At 36.6% G+C, this 9,436-nt stretch overlaps 1 pseudogene across 1 annotated transcript; it reads right to left on the minus strand.

Moving 5' to 3' along the window:
* Window positions 1–724: 724 nt before the first annotated feature.
* Window positions 725–951, minus strand: LOC308656452 (SS18-like protein 2; annotated as a pseudogene). The gene has a single exon. The product of its transcript is annotated as an SS18-like protein 2 (transcript).
* Window positions 952–9,436: the final 8,485 nt, after the last annotated feature.

Below are 9,436 nucleotides of genomic sequence, written 5' to 3' on the forward strand. Positions count from 1 at the left end.
AGAGAAATGTCATTTGGTTTATGATATAAGAAGATTCACGAAATTCATAAATACAAAATAAATTTTATTTTATTTATTTTTTTAAAGAAAATTACACATCTTTTATTGTCAGATGATACTAGATAATACTAAAAAATCGCCATTAATTTTGTTGGCAACATATAACAGTAGTATTGTTACATACCTTATGGTTATTAAGACCTTACAATTTTTGAGGGAACCAACTATAACACTTTACATGGAAATATCTATACCTTCATATTGTTCTTTTGTGGAAAAGCAAGCTTTATTTCAAATTAACCCAAGAAGAGAAGAGGGGTCGGGGGAACACATTTACAAACTGCATGGGAGCACACAGATACTGTATCATTTGGCAAAGGCTCAGTCAGTCTCAGCAATTCCTGCTGAACCTCCAACACCTACTCAGTTTCCTCTTCAGGCTGAAACTAAAGAGTAGTCTTGAAGATGCCCATGATGTCTTTGTTATCCAAACACACTCCCATTTCAGAAAAGAGGACACCTGGAGTCTACTTTCTGGGGGATCTGATTAATTATTAAAATAAATATTTACATTGAGAATATAGTTAAACTTGTAGCTTTCTTCACATCTTCACATTTTAAAAAGAACCAGAGGTTTCATGTTTTAAGCAGTTGAGTTGGTAAAGATCCTGTCTCCATTTTATAGGAGATGGATTACATTCAATTACTCCTTACAACTGAAAGATCATTCCATTGCTTTTGAAGTACTGGATGGGCTGGCATCTGCGATGGTAGCTAAATAAATGAGATCTCTACGTAACACATGCTGGTTCTGGGACACACTCGTTCGCTCCACCCTTGTTCCACGATACAGCAGATCAGCTGGTCATTCTCCTCCAGGAGCTGCTGGATAGTCTCTTGATTGACTTCTGTCTTGCCCCTCATCTAGTCAGGTACAAAGGCCACCGACATCGCTGGGGGCCCAGGTCGGCACCCCACCTTGGAAAAAGATGCCCACCATACGGCCAGACAGACGCTATCTCTGCGCCGAAGGCACAAAATAATTTTAAAATGGCATCTATAACATTGCATCTATTTCTGATAATGTTTAAAAGTCTTCCATATATAAGAAAACTTGTATTGTTTGTGTCAAATTAATAATGGGTGACAAAGAGATTTGTTGTCTATTAGCTCACTGGATAGAGTTCAAGTCATTCTGTTTCTTCTTTGCATAAATTGTACATTTTAGGTCCCATTATCACTGGCCCATAACAAACTGTAATTCCTTCAAAGCGTACAATCAGCATTTCTGATCTCTGTATCTGTATTGTCTGCGTAAAAATACTTCATCTGTTTCTATCCCACATTGAACTAATTTCCTCTTCACTGTCCATCAAACTGCCTTACCAAGAACCATTCAAACTAGATGGAAGGAGAACAGAAGGAATATAGGATGCAGGACACAGAGGAATAATTCAACCAAAGGAGAAGAAAGATACAGGAGAAAAAAAAAAGAAAAGAAAATACTCTAACCTGGTCCTAGCAGAAAACAGAAAAGTAGGTGGAGTTGTTGCTGACACCCCCAGCTATGCCCTTGATGCTGTACTCATTTCTCTCTCTTGTCCTGTCACTTAACCCATCTCTTCACTGGGTGCCCTCAGATTGGTACATCTTTGCTACCTACAGACCACTCATCAGGGAACACTTGTCTGAGTTATTAATTCAAAATAATACTAGCATTTCAAGGAGAAGAGACAATGCTAAAATAATAACTAGTTTTCTAAGCAGAAGTTTCAGGCATGTATGAGCAGAGTATGTTGCTAAGAACTCATATCAATATTACTTATCAACAGACATTGGGATTCCTAATTTTCCTATTCCCCTAAAACATTAAAATCAATTAACACAATGTTAAAGATGAAATGTTGAAACTGAAATATAACAGGGGACAAAAACCTCACTAAGCATCTGTGATTTAGAAAAGCTATACAAGACAGAAAATAAATTTCAAATCTGAAGAAAGATGAAAAGATTAAACTCTAGTATTATTAGTAGTTATCTCTGGATGGTGGGACTAAAGATTTTCTTTTCCTTTCTTTTGATGACTTCCTATATTTTTTCCAATCCTTTTACAATAAATAATTCTATGGGGGGAAAATGTAGGAATGTAAGGAGGCATCTGAAGTTTTAAATTTTCTGTTTCTTGAATTGGGTCCCCATTAATGTTCAATTTATGAAAATATAAATGATTGTTTTTCTGAATGTATTTTGCTTGACAGATTACTTTTTTAAAAAATGCCCATGTTTTCTTAAATTCATTTTTTTATGATTGAAATAAGATCAGATAATTTAAGTCTAGTGGAATTTCATCTAATGATATTGTATACTGTGGTTAGTTCTTGACAACCAAGTGCATCCAAAATGAAAAACAACGTTATTTGGTTCAGTGCTGGTATAAGTAGAAGATGTGGGCCTTGCAGTGATTTATTTGTTCCCTGTCAGAACTAGCAGCTCCTATAACTGATAAGGAGCTGGATCCAATTTTTATTTCTTGGTACTATTATGACAAATCCATTCACAGGTCAAAATCACATTTTAAATGAAGCCTCGGTCATCTTTCTTCTTGGAACAGGAGAGTTAGTCATTGGTGCAATTAAAGCAGGTCTTCACTAAATATGGAAAGAAGAAATATGATGTAGGAAAAAAATGGTATGTGTACTATTAAAGGTTATCTACGGGGCTGGGGATGTGGCTCAAGCGGTAGCGTGCTGGCCTGGCATGCGTGCAGCCCTGGTTCAATCCTCAGCACCACATACAAACAAAGACGTTGTGTCCGCCAAAAACTAAAAAATAAATATTAAAAAAAATTCTCTCTCTCTCTCTCTCTCCCCTCCCCCCCCATGCTGCTGGATTCAGAACAAAGAGGACTGGTCTGAGTTTAGACCACTCACTGGGTCACCTGGCACTTGCCCTTTCCCATCATGTGTACAATGTTCTCGCCAGACTCAGTGTGTTCCTTTAGCCAGACATCCCCTTGCTTTTCTGGAGTTTAGTTGACTTTTTGAATACTGTTGTTTATATTGTAGGCATTTTGGTAGTTGATAATTGTTAATGAAATGAGGTGATTGTTTGAACTGAAATTAAAAAGCTTTAAGCAAGAGAAGATGAGACCTATTTAGATGCAGAAATCCCTGTCTCTGATTTCATTAAAAATATTTTTATAAAAAGTAAATATATGTGTTGTGTATAAAAGAACATATTTGGTCATGAAGCATAAAATGTCTAATTTAAGCTGTGATGTGTAAAAGTAAATGAACACCTATTACTTCACCACTGAGAATAGAATCAGAACATGTGCAGTGACGCAGCCTCTTATCTATGAGCTTTACCCTCTTTCCCCAGAAGGAAACAGGATCTGAGATTTTTCATTTATCGTTTTCTTTGCTTTATTTTTCAATACTTTAATGTTTGTGTATATATCTCTAAATAATATGTTATCTCATTTTGCTTGTTTTTTAGTTGAGAAAATTTGAGCATACTAGAAATAATGTAATACTGCTGCCATTTTTTTAACATCCTGTTTCTAAGATCTATCTGTGTTATTGTGGACAGGTGTAATTTATGTATTTCACAGTTACATACTAAAGTGTTTTAGTGTTTTCTTTTTATTGTGTGTGTGTGTGTTTTCTTAACATGTATTTACTATCCCTTCAAAATTGATTACATTCGTATTTGTACACCCTTTTTTCTTCTAATATTTTTGTTATATAGGATTCTTCGATCTCTGTCTCTCTCCTACTTTCTCTTCTTGCCTCCCTCTGTTTCTTTCAGAGGAAGGCTATTAACATGTTGGGTAACCATATGTGGCCAGGAACTATATGAGGAATGAGCTTCACCAAATCCATTGAAGGTCTAAAGAAAGCAAAAGATGGAGTAGGGAACATTCACTCTCTGTCTGACCATTTTCAGGTTGGAACAAAGATCTTCTCCTGCATTTAAACTGGTACTATCATCAGCTCTCCTGGTTCTGTGGCCTTCCAACTCACTGTCTCTCCTCAGGGTCCAGCTGATAAATGGAAGACCATAAAATTCTTCATCCTCCAAAACCATGTGAGCCAATTCTTCATGACAAATTATGTGGATATAGATAGACAAAGACAATACAAGTAACAATAAATGTTGGTGAGGATGTGGCGGGAGAAAGGTGCCAATTGGTACAACCACTCTAAAAAGCAGTATGGAGATTCCTCAGAAAACTTGAAATGGAATCACTATTTGAATCAATTAGCCCACTCCTCCTGATTTTAAGTCCTAAGGGACTGAATGCTACAGTGATGCAGTCACATCAATGTTTATAGCAGCTGAATTCACAATAGCTAACTATGGAACCAACCTAGGTGCATTCAACCAACAGACGAATGTTGCCTTCATGCCCTCAGGGCCAAATATTCTATCTGATACGCAGATGCTAACACACAATGAGGTGGGGTGAAAATAGAAGTTCAGTGGTTAGGAAAAAAGCAATAAAGTGGGAGAGAGGTGTGGAATAGGAAAGACAGTAGATTGAATTGGATATAACTTTCCTGTGTTCAAATGTGAATACACCACCAGTGAAACTACAAATCATGTCCAACCTCAAGAATGGGAGATTAAATAGAATAAGTTATACTCCATGTATGTATAATATGTCAAAATGCACTCTGCTTTCATGTATATCTAAAAAGAACAAATAATTTTTTTAAAAAAGAAGCAACTGAAATGACATAATGGAGCAGATATTCCCAGCATAAACAAACAAATAAACAAGATAGACAAAGACATTGTATTAGCTTCATGGTATTACAAACACCTGAAGCACCTATTTGATTAAAAAAAAAAAGGTTCATTTAGTTTACAGTTTTGAAAGCTGAAAGGCTAAACAACCTAGTGCAAGCTCAACAGCTGCCTTTGACTACATCACCTCATGGTGCAGGTGGCAAGGATGTGAGGAAGTAAGTGATTACATCTCCAACCAGGAGCAGAGAGGGAGAGGGTGAGGCCAAACTCAGGCTTTTATACCAACCCTGCTACAGGACCTGCTTTCCAAGGGCAGACCCTCAGTTACCCAAGGACCTCCCACTAGGCCCACCTCACAAAGTTCCATAGCATCACCAATACCACCACCCTGGAAACCAGACCTTTACCATAGGGACCTTTAAACAACACAAATACCATAGCAGACATAAAATGTAATTAATTAATTAATATATATTATTATGTATAAATAATATTTCATATCTATCTTATTTTTATCCCTATCTACATATCCTGTAGGTCCCATTTCTCCAAAGAACACTGACTAGTGAAACACCCCACTGTGAGCTGTGCTAGTTTTTTAATTGTTCCCAGTACCTTGTAAGGGCATGTAAAATAAGGTACAAGTTACCCCATATCGCAAATCTTCTTGAGTTACAAGTCAACTTGGAGATCTGTTTATCTTCACGTAGCCACTGGTTTGAGAATTAACTTATTTATCAATTCATCCAAGATTTTTATAAGATATTTTGTACACTTTTCCATAAGTTTTAGAGATGTTCAGTGAATATGTAGACCACTACAGATCCACAGAGAGAAATCAAGAAGCACTTTTCATGTCTGCACTCTAATAGGACTCTTTTAATGAGTGTTTATGTAAACAATGCATTGAGCGATGAAGAAATCAATTCCCCAAGTGCAATTATCTCTTTAAGGCAGCAAACTATCTTATATGCTTAAGCTATTAGTCAGTTAAAGCTAAGAGCATAAAGGTTTTTGTTTGCTTGTTTGTTTGTTTTTGTCTGGGGGGATACTGGGGGTTGAACTCAGGGGCACTTGACCACTGAACCACATCCTCAGCCTTATTTTTTATTTTATTTAGAGATAGGATCTCACTGAGTTGCTTGGAGCCTCACTTTTGCTGAAGCTGGCTTTTAACTCATGATCTTCCTGTCTCAGCCTCTGGGATTACAGGATTACATTATGCCCAGTGAGCATAATGTTTTAAGCCCAACATCGGGAACGAGATTCTCTACAATGCCAAAGGAAAGCTATATCTGGATATCATTTTAAGAAAACAAAGATGTAATCAGGATAATTAATTATATGTTTTATAAACAAATAAATTATAAATATAATTCAATATGCTTTATAATCAAAAGAACTTTGTCAGATACATTTAAAAGATAATGCATAATAGATTATCCAAACTATATTTTCTTAGAGATTCATAAAATATGCTAATATATTAAAGTTACAAGGAGTTCTAAATAAAAAAAAAACTGGCTTTATGAAATTTATTTGAACATAAAATTCTTTCTTTTTTTTCTATAAAAGATGGAACTAGAATTCTATATAACATATTTTTTGAACCTTACCTTAAGATGTTCCAGCATCTTAGATGCTAAAGCCCAGAGGATTTTCATAACTGAATACATAATATCTTCCACATACAACTTTTCCTGTGACATTTTTAGCAACATATGAATGCTAGAGAAATAAAGATTAGAAATAAAGGTTTCTAGAAAGAATCAAAGTAGAAGGTTTCTATGCTTCCCCTTTCCTCCTTGAAACACCACCTTCCCTTAGCTTCCTGGACATGCTGCCCAGGTTTCCTTCTCCATTCCTATCTGATCCCTCGGAGGCTCCTCTGCTGGTTCCTGCTCATCTACTCACTGTCCTGAAGATCAGTCCTTAGGTACCTTCTCTACCTACACATGCACCTTGTGATTTCATTTAGTCTTATAACTTCAGATGACATCGTTATCCTAAAGACTCCCAAATTTATATCTCCAAACCAGACTTCTCCCCTGATCTCCAGTCTTATTTGTCCAGCTGTCCACTTGACATATCCACCTGAATATGTGGGACTGAATCGTGTCACTGTCCAAACCCATCCTTTGCTTCCCATCTCCCTATGATGACTTATGAGACACAGCATGATCATTCCCTCCCCCTCATGCACCTATTGCTGACTTCATTTCCTCAACTCCTCACATTCTTCTTTCAACTCAGGCCACACAGACACCCTCCTGTTTTTCCAGCTCCCGGCTCAGGACTCTCCACTTGTGTCCCTTCCCAGACTGCTTTTCCCCTTAGGTATTCACCTACCTCACTCAGTTCCAGAAAGTCTTTGCACAATGTTGCCATCTCAGAAAGACCTGACTGCCCTGCCCAAAGCAAACCTCGGGTTCCTGCACTCATTATCATATATTATTATTACGAACATAATAATATGCTATTATTATATGCTATTTATGACTCAGAGTAAATTTGCTCAGCTTTTGCTTTTTTGCTTAAGCTGTCCTTCCACAGGGGCCTACCACATAGAGTAATTGTCTTTATAACCCAAATCAACAATAAGTGAAATTGTATAGTTTAGTAATTACAAATCCAAGAATTGCTAATTCAGCCAAATAGTATAAAGGTGATTATTGTCAAAATACCAACAAAGAAGGACCAATATTAATATCTACTGCCTTCTTATTTTGTGTCAGTCACTATAGTGACTATGCAAATTGTGTATGTGTGAGTGCACATGTTTGTGTGTGTGTGTGTGTGTGTCCTTACAATGTCCTTAGAATGAGATGGGCAATATTATCTCTGTTTCCACAGGTGAGATCATTTGACCAAGGTAGCATAGCTAGTAAAGTGCAAAAAAAAAAAAAGATTATAGGCAAGTTTAAAGCTAAGACTTGTTACCTTTTCTTGGTGTGGTATTTTCCCATAAGATTTATGGACACAATATCTTCAGTTAGTACAGATTAACTCTTCAATGACCTGAAACAGAACCTTAACTTTCATATCCATGAACTCAAAAGAATCCATAGTGGTTCATGAGATGATGAATTTGTATCCTCCCTATCCCACTCCTCACTGCCAGCTTCCCTGAAACCTACCAACAGTCATAACAATGAGCACTTTAGAAGAGGAGACTTCAGCTAAAGATTGCAGCCAGAGTAATCTTTTTTAAAAGGTACATCCTGTAGTTTCTTGGCTCAAAATTCTCCTATAATTTCTTGGGTGGAGACAGAACTCCTTACAATGTCATTTCTAGAGATCTCACGTGATCCAGTGGACTCCAGTCCACTGGATCCTCTGATTCCTTTCATTCACCCCCATTCCTCCTGCTTCCCTAGCCAGACTGTTCCCACCATAGGCATTCCTACCTTTCTCTCACTCCTCTACCTGAAAGGCTCTTCTTCCAAATAGTCACCTGACTCATTCCATTACCCTCTTCAAATCTTTATTCAAATATCACCTTTGGGAAATCTGCTTACCCGTGCTAGCTCGGCCACGTTTACCATCCCCCAGTGTATCTGCAATCCAGCACCCACCACACTCTGACCGCTACCTCCACTCATGTCTTTCTTTACTTTAACATGCCTTATATTTTACCTATTTACATTGATTATTATCTGTCTCTCCCTCCTCACAGTAGAGATTCATAAGGGAAGGAATTTTTTTGTGCTTTGTTAACTGCAATGTCTATGCCCGTACTTGTCTATATGGTATATGTTCTATAAATATTGGTTTATAAATCAACTTAGTAAAGTTGCATTTTCACAACTTCTAAGTAGCAAAATAACTAATTTGACTCCTATAAATCCAGTTGTGCAAATTCAGATAGCATATAATACATTTTCACTTAAGAAATAGAGCATGTCAAATAGAAAATGAATTTTGGCTCTTAAGTTATAAGAACCCAAACGTTTTATAATTTCATAACAAAGATTTTGCACTAATCACCCTTCCAGGAAAAGGTGCCTCAGACATAACGTTATTCATATTTAATTTTTTAGTACTTGCTTTCTGTACCCTTGAGATTTCAACCTCTGGGCCAAGACTTCCTGATAATTGGCTTATCACTCAGTATACAAGCAAGAATTTCTCAGATATTCCTAAACAAAATTCAATTTAACAAGACGAAAATAGTTATTTGAATATTAGAATCTTCAACTACTATCAAGACAAAGAAATTAGGCCTAAAAAGCTCCAAAATGTCTGTGTGACTTATTTAGAAAGATTTGAAGTCAATTTTTTAAAAAATATTAATTCAACTTAATATGTTCATGTGTAGATGTGTATTGATGCATGTGTTTCTCTAAGACCCTTATACTATTCTCTCTCCTGTTTTTTTCTAAAAAATAGATGTATACTTAATTTTAACTAAAGACATCTTTAAATTGAAAGGTCTTTAAAATGGGAGAATTGCTTTAATTTTGCACCCATTCTCCTAGCATTCTGGTGAACTCCCCAAGGAAAAGAGATGGACAGCATTCAGTCTGCGGGATTAAGAGAAGGTACACAACCCTGGGGCATCTCCTTCAGAAAGAAGGAAGAGAAATGGGCCTGTGCTCATTCTTTCAGTACCTGAGTCTACTGCACAAGAGCGAAAAGGTGGGAGGTTTGTCATAGTCCAAATGGCTCTATGAAATGAGAA

The sequence above is a fragment of the Spermophilus citellus genome (assembly GCF_964194105.1).
Source record: "Spermophilus citellus genome assembly, chromosome: 9".
NCBI lineage: Eukaryota > Metazoa > Chordata > Mammalia > Rodentia > Sciuridae > Spermophilus > Spermophilus citellus.